Genomic DNA, 17,425 nt, shown 5'->3' on the forward strand with positions numbered 1-17,425 from the left:
TGTGATAAAGGCACAAACGTCTGATGACATTTTGTGTATGGGTGTGTCTGCTTCTGAATGAATTTGTTTGCTTTGGATTTTGTATTGCTCTTTCTATGGCAGCTGCTGCATCAGTGCCAAGGTGTTGGGTGGCTCTTCCACCTGTGAGCAGCTCTCAGGAGGGAGAGCAGATAGTTTTTGAGCTTAACTGAACAGCAACAACTCCACAAACCAGAGATGGCAGAATTAATTTTAAAGTCTTTTTCTTTGCTTTTTTTGTCATCGTGTATCTTGATTATTTTGAATTTATTAGACAATAGGATAAAAAGCATCAGGTGGGTTGTGTTTTTCTATGTTGACTCATGAAAAACCTATGATTGATTTAATCTGTTTACTGGTAAATTATTTTTTTATTTCTGTAAAGTTTTTCAAAGAAACACACTTGTCTCACTAATTATCTTATGTTGCTTCTGTTTCCCTTTTGATTCAGCTGGTCAACCTTCATAGATGACAGTGAATCGGAAGACTTTGTGCTTGAGAGGTACAGGGCATACTGGGAAAGAAAATTAAAATCAGGACCACCACATCCTGACTTTAGCAGAAGACTTGAAGCAAAAATAGCAGATTCAGCAAAAAACAACACAACACAACGCATTGTAGCTGAGACCCCCATGGCTCTCCTCTACAAAAAAGACTTCAAGAAGCTTCCTCAGTGGGATTTTGAAGATGTTTACAGCAAAGATACTCAACATAGACGACCAGTAAGCATGTTAAGACAAGATATAGTAAAAACAGTCGAATGTATTAACTTTATGGATGTGAGCCAGCATAGCTGGAGTCATATCAGACATATTGCTTTTGCTGTTTCCTGATTTGTTTCAAGTCATTCATTTTTAACTTGTTTCATCATTTCATATTTTTTTATGATTTTCAGACATGTGCTCAGTCTCTACGAAACTCTCAGGATGAGAAATTCAAGAAGGCTTTTCTTCCTAACATACGTTTGTTTCTGCACGAAGACAACATTAACATGAGCGAGTGGAATCGCCTTTCACATTTCAACAGTCCTTTTGGGTTTATGAACTACAAATATGATGGTAGGTCTTTATGAAGCTGATATTGGGTCAGTATTGTGTGCCAGACTGAAGAATGACAGAGTAATATACATCTATTCTCTGACTGGATTTTTAAACACCTATGTAGTTTTATGAGATATGTTTAAACAGCCAATGAAATAACAGCACGTCAATGCATTTAGGAATGGATGAATGCAAAAGATGGCGTGCTGATATAAACCTAACTCTGGACTACTTAATAAAAAAAACATGAAGCAATTATTTTAAGTAAAATACAGTTAAAATATATAAATTCAAATATTTATTTATTCAAATAATTAATCATTAAGGAAAATGTGCTTGGTATAAACTGAACATATACCAATCAAACAAAAGCTTACATTTAAAATCTACTTAACTAATCTAATTAACTAATTAACTAATAACTAATTAATAACGGACTATAACGACCAGCTTCTTCAATGATGAATGCAGATGCTTCACTGGCTGATGAGCTGAACACGTTTTATGCTCGCTTCGACGCCGCAGCAATTAAAACAACAAACGGCTGCGCGCGCTCGGAGTGCACCAGTGAAGAAAATGCATTCGTCATCACAGAGCATGCCGTGAGGAACACCTTCAGGAGGGTGAACACCAGGAAGGCAGCAGGACCAGATGCAATTCCTGGCCGGGTCCTTAGAGCCTGCGCTGATCAACTAGCACCGGTGTTCACGGAGATCTTCAACCTCTCCCTGGCCCAAGCTGTGGTTCCCACGTGCTTCAAACAGTCCATTATTGTCCCTGTTCCAAAGAAACAACAGCCCGCTTGCCACAATGACTACCGTCCAGTAGCACTGACTTCAACTGTGATGAAGTGTTTTGAAAGACTGATGAGAGATCACATCACTTCTTCACTTCCTGCCACCATCGACTCACTTCAGTTTGCTTACCGGACTAATCGTTCCACAGACGATGCCATATCTCACCTGCTCCACACATCCCTGAGTCACCTGGACACTGGCAGAGGGAATTATGTTAGGATGCTGTTCGTGGACTACAGTTCAGCATTCAACACAATAATTCCCTCTAAGCTTTTCACCAAGTTGACGGATCTAGGACTCAGCTCATCACTGTGTCAGTGGATCCTCAACTTCCTCACAGACAGACCCCAATCAGTGAGGGTAGGAAAACAAGTCTCCCCCTCCATCTCACTCAGCACTGGAGTGCCTCAGGGCTGTGTTTTAAGCCCCCTGCTGTACTCACTGTACACTTATGATTGTGTAGCCACATCCGACACCACCTCCATTGTCAAGTTTGCTGACGACACTGCTGTTGTGGGCCTGATCTCCAACAACATCGAGACGGCCTACCTGGAGGAGATTAGGAACCTGGAGACCTGGTGCCAGGAGAATAACCTCCTCCTAAACATCAGCAAGACTAAGGAGCTGATTGTGGACTTCACTACAAAGCAGGCGAGGAATTACAAACCCCTCATCATCAGTGGCACGCCAGTGGAGAGAGTGGACAGTTTCCGATACCTGGGTGTCCACATCACTCAGGACCTGTCATGGTCCTGTCACATCAACACCCTGGTTAAGAAAGCCCGTCAGCGTCTCTTCTTCCTCAGAAGACTTAGAGACTTCCATCTGCCACTGAAGGTGCTCAAGAACTTCTACTCCTGCACCATCGAGAGCGTCCTGACGGCAAACAGCTGCACCTGGTTTGGGAACAGCACCAAGCAGGACAGACGAGATCTGCAAAGGGTGGTGCGCTCGGCAGAACGCATCATTCAATCAGAGCTCCCTGACCTGCTGTCCATCTACACCAAGCGGTGCAAGTCCAAAGCTAGGAAGATTATGATGGACCTCTCCCATCCCAACAATGGACTCTTCTCACTGTTGAGGTCTGGGAAGCGCTTCCGCTCCCTTAAGGCCAAAACAGAGAGAATGAGGAGGAGCTTCTTCCCCCAGGCTATTCGGGGCCTGAACCAGGTGTAGGACTGGACTCTCCCAAACACGTCACTATAAGACTGGACTCTCACACACGTCACCACACGCACCACCACACATTTCCTATAATCCTATAATTCCTATAATTTATAATCCTTATCTTTATAATCTCTTCTGCTATTTGCACATTCTTTACTGTAAATTCCTAAGTTAATTTGTAAATTTTTGTAGTAAACTGTAAATTGTAAATATTGTAAAACTTTTCTTCTGTCATTTAATGGTCGGGCATTGTACAGCTACAAGCATTTCATCCCCATGTCATACTGTGTATGGTTGTGTGTGTGTGACAAATAAAATTTGAATTTGAATTTGAATTTAATGTAAACAGATTAGTTAAAGTATGCATTTTAGGCATTTTTTGTTATTTTGAGTGAATGAAGACTTATGAGAGACAATCGAGCGACTGTTTTGGTAGTCGCTCTATTGTAATTTAACAGAGAACTATTTTGTCTGGAAATTTTCAAGTGCCGAATTTAATGTGGTTCGATATGAAAGAGTTTACACATCATGAGAGTGTTGGGATGAATCATGCTATTTTTTTCAGGTGATGTATTATATTTTCTGATGGTGGCTATAAAGATTTAGTTGTTAATATCCATCGATTCAAACTATATGCTACCTGCATCATATTGTCTTGTTTGAGACATCGTTATAAAGACATACCGTAATGATAAGTCAACATTGAAACACCTGCGGCTTTTAGTCAGGTGCGGCTAATGTATGTACAAAACGGGATTTTCCCCTGATTTTAGCTTGTGCGGCTAATATTCAGGTGCGCTTTGTAGTCCGGGAAATACGGTACATCTTTTAAATATGAAACGTTAGTTTAAAGCAAACTAAAGGGGCTAGCAGGAGGGGCTATGCGCTTACCTGCTGCTCTCTGGCAGGTAGCTCCATGCCCTCCTGGGTTTTAAAGGCACCTTAGAACACACATGCATCAACACTACATATGAGCGGGCGGAGGGAGGTTTGGAGTCTTCACACACCCCCGTTCTCTGCGGCCTGCTGGAGCAGGGGGCTAGGAGGAGAAGTTGGCTGTCCGACTGGGGTCTGGAGTGTGGGGGCTCCCTGCTGCTGCGGAGTCAGGGCGGTCTGCTTCTCCCTACCCCAGGGAAAGGGGTAACACCACCTGGGTCTGGGTGCAGTTTCCTTCTCCAGGGGCAAGGGTACCTAGACCCGGGGCTTAGAGTACGCTTGGGGAGTGTGATTGTGTGTACAGTGTCTCTCTATGTCTGTCTCCACGTTGGGTGAGTGTTGAGTAATTGCATATGAGAGCATGAGGGTGGGAATGGATGTTTGTATCTGTGTGTGTGTGTCTGTATGTCTGTGTCTATATGTCAGGTCGGGTATCAGACGCCACCTCTCTGGGGACATCTCAGGCCCTCTAAGGTTTGGAGGCCTATCTCCCCCTACCACCACTTCCCCTGCCAGTGGCAGACACCCTCAGACATCGGTGCGTTGGTGGTTCTTTGTGTCCGGGGGTGGGCGTCCAGGTACACACCGGCTCACTCCTTGGTGGCTGCTTATTGGGCCCTGGAGCCTGGGGCTCGCTCGGGCCACTTCGGGGGTGGGGTTCCCTTGGCCTCTCGGCCTGGGGCTCGGTCACTCTGGCACAGCTGGCTGCCGGCGGAGCTCACGGGCACGCCACTGCAACCCCCTTGGCTTCTGCTCTGCAGCTGCTGAGTGACCCTTATCTGGGGCTCTCCTCAGCTCTTCCTGGGATAGTGGCGCAGCTGCCCCTCTGTTGGTCTTCCTTGGTCTCTTGTGTTCTGAGGGCCTCTGGATGTCTGGAGGTTTGATCTCCTCCATACCTGCTTCACGCCCTGGAGGACGGGGCTGTGGCCCCCCCACACCCTCTAGCAGATCATTACATGAAGGAACCTTTTAAATACAAGCGCGTCCATGCTCACAGGTGTACACACGGGTGCTCACACACACAAACTACACCTTTTTTGGCTCCTACCTCAAAGCACACTGTGTTCTGTTGATCTTATGTGCTGCACAATAATGTTTAATATTTAGTATTTACAGTTATATTCCCATAGATCATCGTGATGTTGTTTATTATGTTGCTCTCGTTTTCTTCTACTTGTTTTCTTTTTTTCATTCTTAACAGGTGAAATTAAAAAAGTATCTACTGTTATCTATTGTTAGCTAGTTTATTGTGATGGTGTTGTTTTTATTATGTTGCTCTTTGTTGTTTGTTTGTTTTCTCTTCTGGTTTTTTATCTCCATACAGTTGATCCAGGTGTTTTGTCTTTTTTTTTTTCTTCCCCCCTTTCTCACCATCTCTTCTCCTCTCTATTTTTCTTTCTCTCCCTCTCTTTCCTTCATTCTTTCTCCCTGTCCTATCCTCCAGTCATGTCTGTCCCGTCTTTAAAAAATGAAAATAAAATAAATACATAATTATAATAAAGGTCAATCAAATGGACCAATATGGCAAGGCCATGATGATCCACTTGGTAAAGTAAATCCACTTGGGATCTTTCTTGGCCTTCAGACAACAATTCTGATGGCTAAAGATCCAAACGGGACAGTCAAAAAAAAAAAAAGCAAACTAACAAACCTCTTCTACTCATACAGCAACTTTTGGTTTGCAGATGTGATGGATTCAGTAAAGCTGATTCCAAAGCCAAAAGAGCCACTGCTTCTCCCAAAACCAGGTGGTGATGGCTGCGTGCGCTGTGCTGTGGTAGGTACTGGAGGAATCCTGAACGGCTCAAAGAAGGGGGTGGAAATCGATGGCCATGATTACGTTTTTCGGTAAGACAAAAAAAAAAAAAACCCAAGCAAACCTCTTGGCTTTGTTTGACAGGCACTAGGCCAAGTGTAGAAAAGATAAAGCAGTGTAAAGCATACTGCTTTATCTTTCTCTGTGACTTTCATATAGGGCTGGGTATCGTCACTGATTTCTAGAATCTATTTGATTCTGATTCACAAGGTCCCAAATCGATCCACGATTTGATTCAATTCGATTCACGATTCGATTCAAATTGGGGAAATTTTGCCTCAGACAGTCAGAAAAATTATAATTCAGATCATGCATCAGTACATTTCCATATTTTTATATCTATAAAAAGAGAACTGACACTTGCGAGACTTTATCAAAGGTGTAAGCATCACAGCAGATGCTGTGATGTTACTTGTTAAGTAGCTGAGGATGAAACAAAGAAAAACGTGAAGGTGATTTTCCTGACCTGGGATTTTATAAAAATATTCTGCAGTAGATCAAAAACGAAAGAAAATCATTAATCAACATATAAACATTACCTGATGCTGCTGACCTGAAGCAGAGCAAAGTTACAGAGGTTTTATTAGAGACAGAGCTAAGTATTTTGCAATTTTGCATAATTTAAAGTTTAAATTTGTTCAGTATTGAACAGCAGAAATTAGGCTTTCTTTTTGGAAGTAAGTAAAAGGAAAAAAAACAGCGTCCCACAGAGCTGTAAACAACGGTAGACTTTTGCGTAACAAGCAAGCGAATAATCAGAAAACAGAAACTCTTCTTGAAGTATACTGAGAGCGAGAGAGAGCTGTGCATGAAGTGTGATTTTATCATGGTGGAAGCAAAACGGCAAAAGTCAGAGGGAATTCACGACGATGTTTAAGTGAAGCCTAGTTTGGATCTTCTTTTGCTGCTGGTTTGGTCAATATTGTTTGGTGAGTGATGAAACCTGCAGCTTTTTGTGAGGTTTAACCTGAGATTCTGGTGTTTAAATTTATATTAAAAAGTCGATTCAGGATTTTAATGAATTGATATCACGTTATCCAAGCTAGAATCGATTTTAATCGATAAATCGATCATCAAAACCCACCCCTACTTTCATACCATAATTTACAAAATTAACTTTATTTTGTATTCAGTAACACTTTAAACTCGTGAGAGGTAGAAATTAGACAGCAGGGGACCCAACGGTTGTTTTTTATCATAGACTTCTGTACAACTGCTGTCATTCACGAAGAATGGAGGCTTCCATATTCATTCACTTCCGTACTGGCTTTACTCTTTCGATGTCCAACCTTTATATATAGTCTATGGCTATATAAATCTCGTATCAAAGAAACTCTTGTATTGATTTTAAAAAATCTAAATAAAATGTTTATAAAATTCCACAAAAACAACATTTTTGTTTATTTTCTAACTACAAAAAGTTGGAACAGGTAAAAAAAAAGGAAAATGAAGTAGGGCTAACCCCCCCCCCCCCCCCCCCCCCCACCCCCCCCCCCAAACAGCTAACTAACAAGTCAGTGACATAATTGGGTATAAAAAGAGCATCTTGAAGAAGATGGACAGCAGTTCAACAACATACAAAACACCAAGTCTACAAATTATGGAAAAATGTTCCTCAACAAAAAAACATAAAAGGTTCCTAGACTTACATCATTGTTTCTATAGAAAAATAATTTAGTCATTATTTGAATTCAATTCGATTAATTTTTTCATATACCAACTATCATCTGAAGGCACTTTTTATTGTAAGGTAAAGATGCTAAAATAATACAGAGAACAAGCCAAGGACCCCTCCTGAAGGGAAAATGTCCTATTTAACAGAATATCCATCTACTGTGACCAGTTAGGGGTGATGGTTTACAGTACAATGTTTACAATTTGCAGTATTTACTGTGAATAATATCATAAAAAGATCCACACAGTCTAGAGAAATCTCTACAAGAGAGAGGGCCACAAATCAATATTGTGCTTGATGTTTGGACCCTCAGGTGGCCAAAATCATTTAACCTCCTAAGACCCGAACCCTTTCATAGCATCCATTTTTAATTTCTCTTTGCTGTTTGGGCTGACTGGGACTAGATAAATGTAAAAACAAAGAATTAGCTGATTTGTATTTTTTTTCCTGATTTTTGTTTTTGACAAAAATGAGATCCACATATGAGGAAATGTGTTTTAAATATCGATTCAATAGTGACAGCATAATGTCCTCGTAAGTGGATATCAGGCCCTTGTAGAGTAAAATGTAGTATTTTGGTCTAGACCAGCCAAAATATGATCTCCACATATGTGGACGCCAGATCCTAGGAGGTTAAAGTAACTAAGGCAGAGTGAAAAACTAGTCAGAAAAATTGAAAGTTGAAACTTGTCAGAGATTTACAGTTAACAAACGGTCAGGTGAATAAAGAAAACTGAGACACTTGATACTGATAACGTGCGGCACGGGTGAATCTCAGACAGAGAGACACCACGAACTGCAGTATTCGTTTATTTTTATAGGTTACATCGTCAATATGCAAATATAATCACATTTCCTGTTACGCAGGTCCTGATGCTGTCTGTGTGTAAGCTGTGTTTGTGTGTGTGTGTCACAAAGTGTGTGTGTTGCAAGTCAATTTCTAAGAATAATATAATGCAAGTCAACTTCTGCGGATGTGTATTTCTGTACTGATCTCTTGCGGTAAATGAACACAGAGTCACAGGGTCAGCTTCCTGTTTCTACAGAAAACTGAGTCTGGTGAAATATGTGAACATAAGTATAACATAACATTTGAAGCATAATCAAATAAAACAATAAAAACTCCCTAACAAAACTCTTTTTAAAAATTATAGTCTTTCTCTCTCTTCTCTCTATGAGAACACAATGTCTATCTATTTATGGTTTATGGTTATCAGTGCTTAAGGAATTCATTACATGTTTCAGCAAGACATACTATTACATCTATTTCAACAACAGTTCTCCACCTGCTGAACTGGTCTGCCTTCAGTCCACACCCTACAATTACTAAAATAACTTTGTGAGATGTGAAATGATGAATAGGATAGAGATGACACAGAACACCACAGTTCCCAAATAGTTATGGAGGTTTATTAGAATACAGACAGTTGATGCACAGTTGTAAATATGGACAAATCTTTTTAAGAGGTGTTGGTGCCATCAAAGTGTAATATTCTTCTTAAAATGGTACATTTTTTTCTGTGTTCCATTGTGTATAATATGTGTGTTTATCCGATTTGCAAATAACTGCAGTCTGATACACTTTACACAATGTTCCAGCATGTTTCGAATTAGAGTTGCTTTATGATGATACTTCACATGAAATTGCTCACTGTCCCACAAGCAGTTTATATATGGCAGATATTTGTAGTCAACACCTAGACATTGGTATTGCACTTTTAGCTAGCAACAACTGATAAAATGTATTCTTGTCTTGTCTGGCAGGACGAATGGTGCCATCACTAAGGGTTATGAGGAAGATGTAGGAAACAAAACATCGGTTTACGTTCACACAGCCCACTCCATCACGACATCACTTTACTTGCTCAAGAAGTACGGGTACAAATCTGCCCCTCATGACGAGGTACTTAAACTTCAAAGACAACAGTGTTGTATCGTACTTATTTTCCCTGCACAGAATAAACATAAGGGCTCCCCTTTTCCTTTTGACAGGGTATAAAATATGTGTTGATTCCAGAGGGGATGAGGGATTTCCAGTGGCTAAAGGCTCTTCTGAGAGGAGAAAAGGTCTCTGCTGGCCCATACCGCAATAAACTGTGAGTATAAAATGCAAAAAAAAGAAAGAAAATTAATCAAGAAATGTTTTCACCACTTTCAAAAAGTTGCAATTATCCCATTAAGGAATTAAGACTCCAACTGTATTTGTTTACGTCTTGTTTTGTTTTTTGAATCATGATGTAAATGTTTTGTACTCCCAAACACATATGTTTGTTTATTTTTCAGTAAATAAATAAACACTATAACCTTCTATTTTTCTATTTCTATTTTATGGGACACATAATGATGCCACTGAGGAGAAAGTTATTAAGATTATTTGTACTATCATACATTATCCTTTACAGTATTTATACAACAATTGGACAAAATAAAATATTAATCAATACAAATATATATATTTAATCTATTAATTTATTCAAAGTCTGTTATCTTAGGTCAACACTGTAACATAATATAATATAGAAAAAAAAAGAAAGAAAAAAAACATGAATTTAACCAAATTAAATTCAACCAGTTGCCATTTGTTTCACAAATGCAAATTTTGAGTGTACATGGAAGCTTTACCTGCATACATATAAAATGTTTGTGACATGTAATTTAAATGTATCTTTCTAATATAATGTCTTTTACAAATCAAAATATCTTCTGTGGCATATATGTGACTAACAAGTGTGCCATATTTCGTCTTCTAACCTCACCAGACCAAGGACCTACTATTCAGGGCAATACAATGAAAGTCGTTTCTACGTTCTGCACCAGGACTTCCTCCGATATGTGCGGAACAGGTCAGCCTGCAAATAACACCCTGTACATAGTATTTTTGTTAAAAGGGCTATGAATAGTTAGAAGAAAGCTTTCATGGCTACTGGATGGACTCACGCGCAGACAGTTCTTTCTTTGAGAACAAAAGGAGATTATTTATTTACAACAGGGATCACCTCAGTGCTATATATATGTGCAGTGAGTTGGGAGGGGGTCCAGGGAGAGAAGGGGGGGGGGGGGGTATCCACACACATGCTTCCTCTTCCACACAGTCACCGCCACAGCTCCTCCGCACACACGCACTCCTCTTCAGCCACACTCGCTCTGAAACTCCACACACGCTGCCACACCCGTTTGTTGTTTACAGCTCTACCCCAGGAATGCAACCTTGTTAGCTAATTCAACCATACAGTTGGGATTCCTATTAGAAATGAACAATAAGGATGAGAAACAAGCAAAACATCACTGGAATAACTGTTATAAGATTGTAACTCAGACATGAATGTCAGCATGAACAGAAGTCAGCATGATCTGAAGTCCAGTCTTCTTGAAGAACATCAAGTAATTTACACTGAGTAATTTTCTATGCATGTGTTCTTTTACAGTGTGTTTGGGATTTGGAGGTTGCCTATTCTGCTGTCATAGAAGTGTAGCTCATTTTCCCCATGTGTATGCTTAATTGATGCTTCTTCTTCACTCACAGGTTCTTACTGTCACCTAATCTGAATAAAACATCCTGGTCTTTAGTCAGACCAACCAACGGGGCATTCACTGTCTTCTTGGCTCTGCACACCTGTGACATAGTGAGTTAAAACTACTTGAAATTTGTGTGCTTATTGTTGGTATTCACAGCTTTAGAAGCATTGACCTGGCAATTAACTCTAGAATGAGCAAGTCAACTTTCAGGATTTTTCTCACACAGCCCAGATGAATCAGAAATAAGATGAAGAGTCAAAGACACCTTTCATGAAAAAGCACATTTTTACTCTGCAAGTTAAACAAAAGGTCCGAACCATAGGGATTAATACAGTGCCACCCACCACATGATACTTCCCTTCATGAAACATAAGCGTTTTCACTGTTCTTGGTGTTTTAAATCCAAGAATAACTGGGATGAATCTGATGGATCCCAACCATCATAGCCTTTGCCTCTCTAACTTTGTCCTCAACCTGCCTTCCTCTTATTTTAATAAAAAGACACACACACACACACACACACACACACACACACACACACACACACACACACACACACACACACACACACACACACACATATATAATTATAATATATTTGTCCTACTCTTTTCCCCCCCTTTCTGTCTTCCTCAGGTGGATGCATATGGATTTATGACTGACGACTAACTACTATGTTGAGAAAAACATGAGCAAAGTCATTTTCTACCTCAACCATGACTACATTTTGGAGAAGAATACATGGAAAGACCTTCATAACAGGAAAATAATCAGGCTGTATGAAAGAACTGAGTCAAAAGCAAAGAACTAAAAGCAACACTGACATGATCAAGATTTCTGATTACCAGATTTAAAAAACAACTATGTGTACTTTCCAAAGACTGAGACAATATGTGATGCTCAGTTTTACTCATTATGGTAGCTGGTTTTATTTTTCTGCAACTCCTTTTGTGGTTTTATCAAAAGCAAAAGACGATCGAGCAGTAATATCTCATTAATGATGCAAACTAAACCATCCAAAGCAAAGATGCTATGATTATTATCACTCATGTTATTTTAATGTGCATCTCTGTGGGTAAATTTCCATAGATTAAAATCAAGCATCGACAACAGCTGGGATTGAGTCAAGAGCATTAATGCAGATGAACTCTTTGCCTCTTTTTTTTTTTTTTACTATTGGTTTAATTTGGTCACATTGAAGGGTTTTCAGCATAAATGGCCTGTTTTAAGTTATGCCAACATTGTAGTTTAGAAATTAAGTAGGAAACTCTAAAATCTTGTAATCTCTAAAAATTTTTGGACATTCAGATGTGGAGTTGGGGTGTGTTTTGGATCTTTGTCCAAATTCTGCATAACCAAAGTGTGCTTGAGCTCCAGAGCATTCATAGCTATATCACTTATTGGCTCTGACAATCACGTTACCACAACTATGTTTGCCTGTTAATTTTATTGAAGTGCTGTGTTAGTAGCTTGTCAGATGTGATGGGACGCAAACCTTCCAAATATTTCTGATTTTCTCTCATCAGTCCAAAAAATATTTTCAAAAAAACTCTTGGGGCTCATCAACATGTTTTTGGCAAATATGTGATGAGGCTTTTTTTTTTGGTCAGCAGTAGTTTTCTTGATTCAGTAGGCAGTAATCGGGCCTTGGTCTGGTTAGTAAATTTGTGGTTAATCAAAGTTAATTCATGATTTAAAAAGCTGGGGCAATTCCTTTTTTACTTGGGACCAGGTAGGTTTGGATATTTTTTCCCCTTTAATAAAATATTTGTATTTAACTTTTGTTAATTTATTCTATTAGCATCTTTGTATAATAATAAAATGTGTTCAATGATCTGAAGTAAGGCTGACAAATATGCAAAAAACAAAATCAGCAAGAGGGCAAATACCTTTTCATAGCACCGCATGCATAGCTGGACTGGCCATCGGGCATACCGGGCATTTGCCTGGTGGGCCGATGGTGATTTTTTTGTTTTTATGGGCCGATGTTTTTTTTGTTTTGTTTTTTCCGTAACGGTATAAACACTGAAAGGTGGTGGATTGGCCAGATGCTGGGAGATGTGTAAAAATAACTCAGTTGTTTGGTGGTGGCTATTGCGGAGCTTCCACAGATTCAGTAACATTAGCAAGTGGTGGAGGCCAGCAGATGCAACACGCTGGCAGGTGGATGACGGAAAGGCAGGAGGAGCAGAGACCCGCAGAGGCGGTGAACTGAACTTCAGGTAAGAAGTTATGACCTGCAGTCTATCTGGGTCAGATATAAACCAAGTTCAGGTGGAGTTTATTTTCGTTATGCTGACTTTTTACAGTCAGTTGCAATAACTCGTACTGCGTACTAGCTAGCATGACGGCGTTTATATACTGCTGGGCGGGTGCTTTGATATTATTGATGTTGAACTTGTTTTATCTTATTTTATTTGTAAGGTTAGTTATTAGAGTTTCCAACCCTCCTGTAAAAAAACGGAATCGTCTGGTATTCAGAGAAAATATCACGCGTTTCGTATTGAGCTGAAAAGGAGCAGTTTGTCTCGAACTTCAGCTACAATGAAAAAGACACAAAGCTGGAGTTTTTCTGTGTCTTTGCTGCACAGCTGCCTCTTCTTCTCTCATTCTCTCCCCTCTCTCTCCTGTTGCTACTTCAATCATGAAACTGATCAATGATCAGCTGATTGGGTTTTCTCTCTTGTTTGTTTATCGCTCACTCTGTGCCAGAAAGGGGAAACCAGCGGATGTCGCGCTAAACAACAGCAGCACGTTTAAGCTTGATCAGCTGTTGTTAGAATTTATGTAATATTACTTTCTAGTATCAGCTGATGTTTGCTGGAGCCACAGCTGCAAAAGCAGCTGGTCATGATGTCGGTTTGGTTATCTGGTGAGAGGGAAACATGAAGATGAAACCAGGAGATGTCCTTACTGAATCATCAGAGCTGAACAGGTGATGGAGAAACAGGTTTACCTTTTAGGTGACATAAATGAGTTGAAGGGAAGTTATGAACTGTTTCTGACAAATAACACCAGGATCCTTTTCTAAGTAGCTGACAGCTGGTAACTGTGCAGGGGCGGATCTAGCAAAGTTTTGCCAGGGGCCCAGGTAGGGCATTAACAGGGAGAGGGGGCACAAAGAAATATTTTCTTATTCTCATTTAAAATGTCTCGCTTTTAACAAATAATTATCTGAATCTTACAACAAACGTTTTCATCTGATGTAAAATATATAGAAATCCATTATTGTACATAGTAATTTATTTTATGGTCCCATCATAATTTCTTCAGAAGTAGTGTACTGTATTGTATAAGATGCCAGTATTTTCCCACATTTTCTAGATACTGTACCAGTACTGTGTGTAAAATGCCATCAAAAAGTCAATTAAGTTTTATTCTTTCTCACCTGTCTTTCTGTCTCCTTTCACTTTTTAAAGGTTGCCATGTTAGAAAAAATATTTTGCCCTGCCATGCTGTTTGTTGATGTGGCAAATGAATGGTTTATGAAAATATATCTAAATCTGTCATCAGTATTCAGTAATGATCATGTCTCACCTCAGGTTAACTCGACCAAGCAGTCTACTTTCGGGTACTGTTTAGAATACCAGAATAGGGAGGATGGTGTAGGTTTAAGTTTATTAGACTGATACATATATATCAACAAGACAGTGTACATCACTGTGACAACAGCGTTTGTTTTCATTCAAAGGCTTTATGGTTTTTCCTATAATACCTGGTGGGCCGGTCTCTAGTCAAAATGCCCGGGCCGATTTTTTGTCCCAGTCCAGCCCTGACTGCATGTATTGCAAAATTGAAACATGGAACTGCACTGACAGTGAAATTAATCTGTTTTAAACTGAAGTGTCAGTATAAATGCTTTCCAGACAAAATGTAAACTTCTAACATTAGCAGAAAATGTAAATGGTGTGAGGTAATCAAATGTATTTTCTTGCATTTGAATACTTCATATTGTTTGGTTACTATTGGTTGCAGATTTTCAGTTTTCATTTATGCTTTTTCAGCTTATATATCAAATATTGACAAAAGAGTAATATGTAATCCAGGTATATCTGTATAATTATTTACGTCTGATGTGTTATTTAGCTTTAAGATAAACGCTGTTAATACCTGTTTGTGACAGCGTTACAGCTTTTACTTGTGGCACAATATCTTCATGTTGAAACCAAATAGCCAATTATATATTCCACCCCTGGAAAAAGGCATAATAACAAGATTATATTATTATCCTTTTTTTTATTTGTTTGTTTGTTGGATTTTAGTGGTTGACTTTGCTTTTTATAGTCAATTTAAATTTCTAGAGGTTTAATGGAGAAATAAGCTGTGATTTTATTGTGGTGGTTTGTTTTGATGTTACAGTTTTTCTCTGTTATTTTATTTTCTTAATTAGTTCAAAAGTTGTATCTTCCAGAAAATTTATTTTTTGTGAAACACAAAATGTTCAGTCAAACACAACAAGTTTTGTATAGAGTTGTTTGCTGTATCAATGACATCCAAAGACAGCTCAAATGATCTGTAACATCTGTGTACATTGTGCATGTAATTTTATGTAGGAAATAAAGCTGACTTTTGTGGGATGTGTTAATTTTGTATTTTATAATTTACTAGCATAATGTAAACATACTTCTATTTCTAGTTTGCTTAAAAGTTTTAACCTAAAATCACTGTGCCCTGTAGCATCCCTTATTTATACTTTATCTTTTGCTTTATGATTCTTTATGACTGTATTTCCTCCTGCGCGTCCAATCTCATTGTTAAGTTTGCAGATGACACTACAGTGCTCGGACTTATATCCAACAATGATGAGACAAACTATAGGACAGAGGTGCAACAACTAGAGTCATGGTGCCACGACAATAACTTGGTCTTAAACACCAAAAAGACCAAGGAGATCATTGTAGATTTCCGGAAGAGGGGTCATAACAACCATCTGCCTCTCTTCATTGGCAGTGAGGCGGTGGAGAGGGTGAGCAGTTTTAAATTCTTGGGGGTAACTGTGACCGAGGACCTGTCCTGGGGCAACCATATCACCTCAGTTGTACGGAAGGCCCAACAGCGCCTCTACTACCTGAGGAGACTGCGAAGCGCACACATTCCCAGATCTCTGATGTTGAACTTCTACAACTGTGCCATCAGCAGCGTTCTGACGTATGGATTTCTAGTGTGGTTCCCCAGCTGCACCAAGGCCGATCAGCAAGCACTCCAGCGGGTGGTGAAAGAAGCTGGCAGAATTATTGGAACAAGTCTGCCAGAGATCAGTAATATCTTCCCCACTCGCTGTCTGAGGAGGGTGCACAGTATCCTGCGGGACCAACATCACCCTGCGCGCCACCTTTTCCATCTGCTGCCCTCAGGGAGAAGGTACAGGTCTATACAGGCCAGAACATCCAGACTGGCCAACAGCCTGTATCCACAGGCTGTGAGGCTCCTGAACTCTCTGCCCCCCTCTCACGGACAATAACCATATCCAACTTCTTAATAGCAATGAACTGGTCTGCATTGGTGCATCATATCTTTATTCTCTTCCCCCTCCTGCCCCCCCCCCTCTTTCTTAAATAGATAACTATCATATCTGATATCATATCTCACAGTACAATAATATTGAATGGGTTGCATTGTTGTATTTTGTCATGTTTCTCAGGTCTTTGTCTGAATTTCTACGAACATTATTGCTAAGGATTGTCTTATTGCATTGGAGTCACACTGGGTTAAATATGTACACTTGGGTTTTAAGGGGTATTTATTATTTTCTTCTTTTTTTTTGAGTTGTATGGAAGCCCCAAACGCAATTTCATTGTTCTTGACAATGACAATAAATAAATAAATACTAAATACTAAATTTTCTTGCTGCTGCTCATTTCTGTTATCATCTCATCCTATTCACAGTTCTTCATCCTGCAATTCCCCTTATCCAGTGGTACATTTCCTCCTTTCCAAAATGTCCTAATAAGATGATGTCTCATCATTAGATATGTCTCTGTGCAGAGTCTGTGCCTTAAAATATAAAGCTCCTTGGGATCACTGGCATTGTGAACAGGTGCTAAATAAATTTAATGAACTGAATGTTAACATATTAGTCCATTAATTTAATGCATCTATGCTTTTCTTCTTTTCCCTTATGCAAGAACAGAACACAACAAGAACACGCAAGATGCTTACATAAATTCAAGAGATGGCCAATCCCTTTTTTTCAGTGTGTCCATCTGCCACTTGCATTTCCTTACCTGGATGATTGAGCATGCATCAAGACATGCCTACTTATTATTATTATTTTTTTAAAACTTAACTTAAACATCTTGAACAAACTTAACATAGCATTTTGTTTGATGTCTTTGGATTAGGGTCAGTTGCACTCTTACACAGATATTCTTCCAAACTTCTGTAGTTGATTGCTTTTCTGCTTATGATTTTTCAGCTCATTGCAATAGTATCAGTTTAATCAAAGAACATTAACAGTTAA

General features: G+C 39.4%; 1 pseudogene across 1 annotated transcript; it reads left to right on the plus strand.

Annotated features, from left to right (window-relative positions):
* Window positions 1–193: 193 nt before the first annotated feature.
* On the plus strand, window positions 194–15,558 carry LOC147323622 (alpha-N-acetylgalactosaminide alpha-2,6-sialyltransferase 1-like; annotated as a pseudogene). The gene is made up of 9 exons (XR_015130759.1): window positions 194–314; window positions 470–740; window positions 914–1,076; window positions 5,644–5,806; window positions 9,214–9,352; window positions 9,442–9,545; window positions 10,209–10,292; window positions 10,973–11,072; window positions 11,602–15,558. The product of XR_015130759.1 is annotated as an alpha-N-acetylgalactosaminide alpha-2,6-sialyltransferase 1-like (transcript).
* Window positions 15,559–17,425: the final 1,867 nt, after the last annotated feature.

The sequence above is a fragment of the Aulonocara sp. 'chitande type north' Nkhata Bay genome, linkage group LG8 (genome assembly GCF_057382095.1).
Source record: "Aulonocara sp. 'chitande type north' Nkhata Bay isolate Kocher_YH1m ecotype deep benthic linkage group LG8, A_spYH_male_GT1.1, whole genome shotgun sequence".
NCBI classification, from domain to species: Eukaryota; Metazoa; Chordata; class Actinopteri; order Cichliformes; family Cichlidae; genus Aulonocara; species Aulonocara sp. 'chitande type north' Nkhata Bay.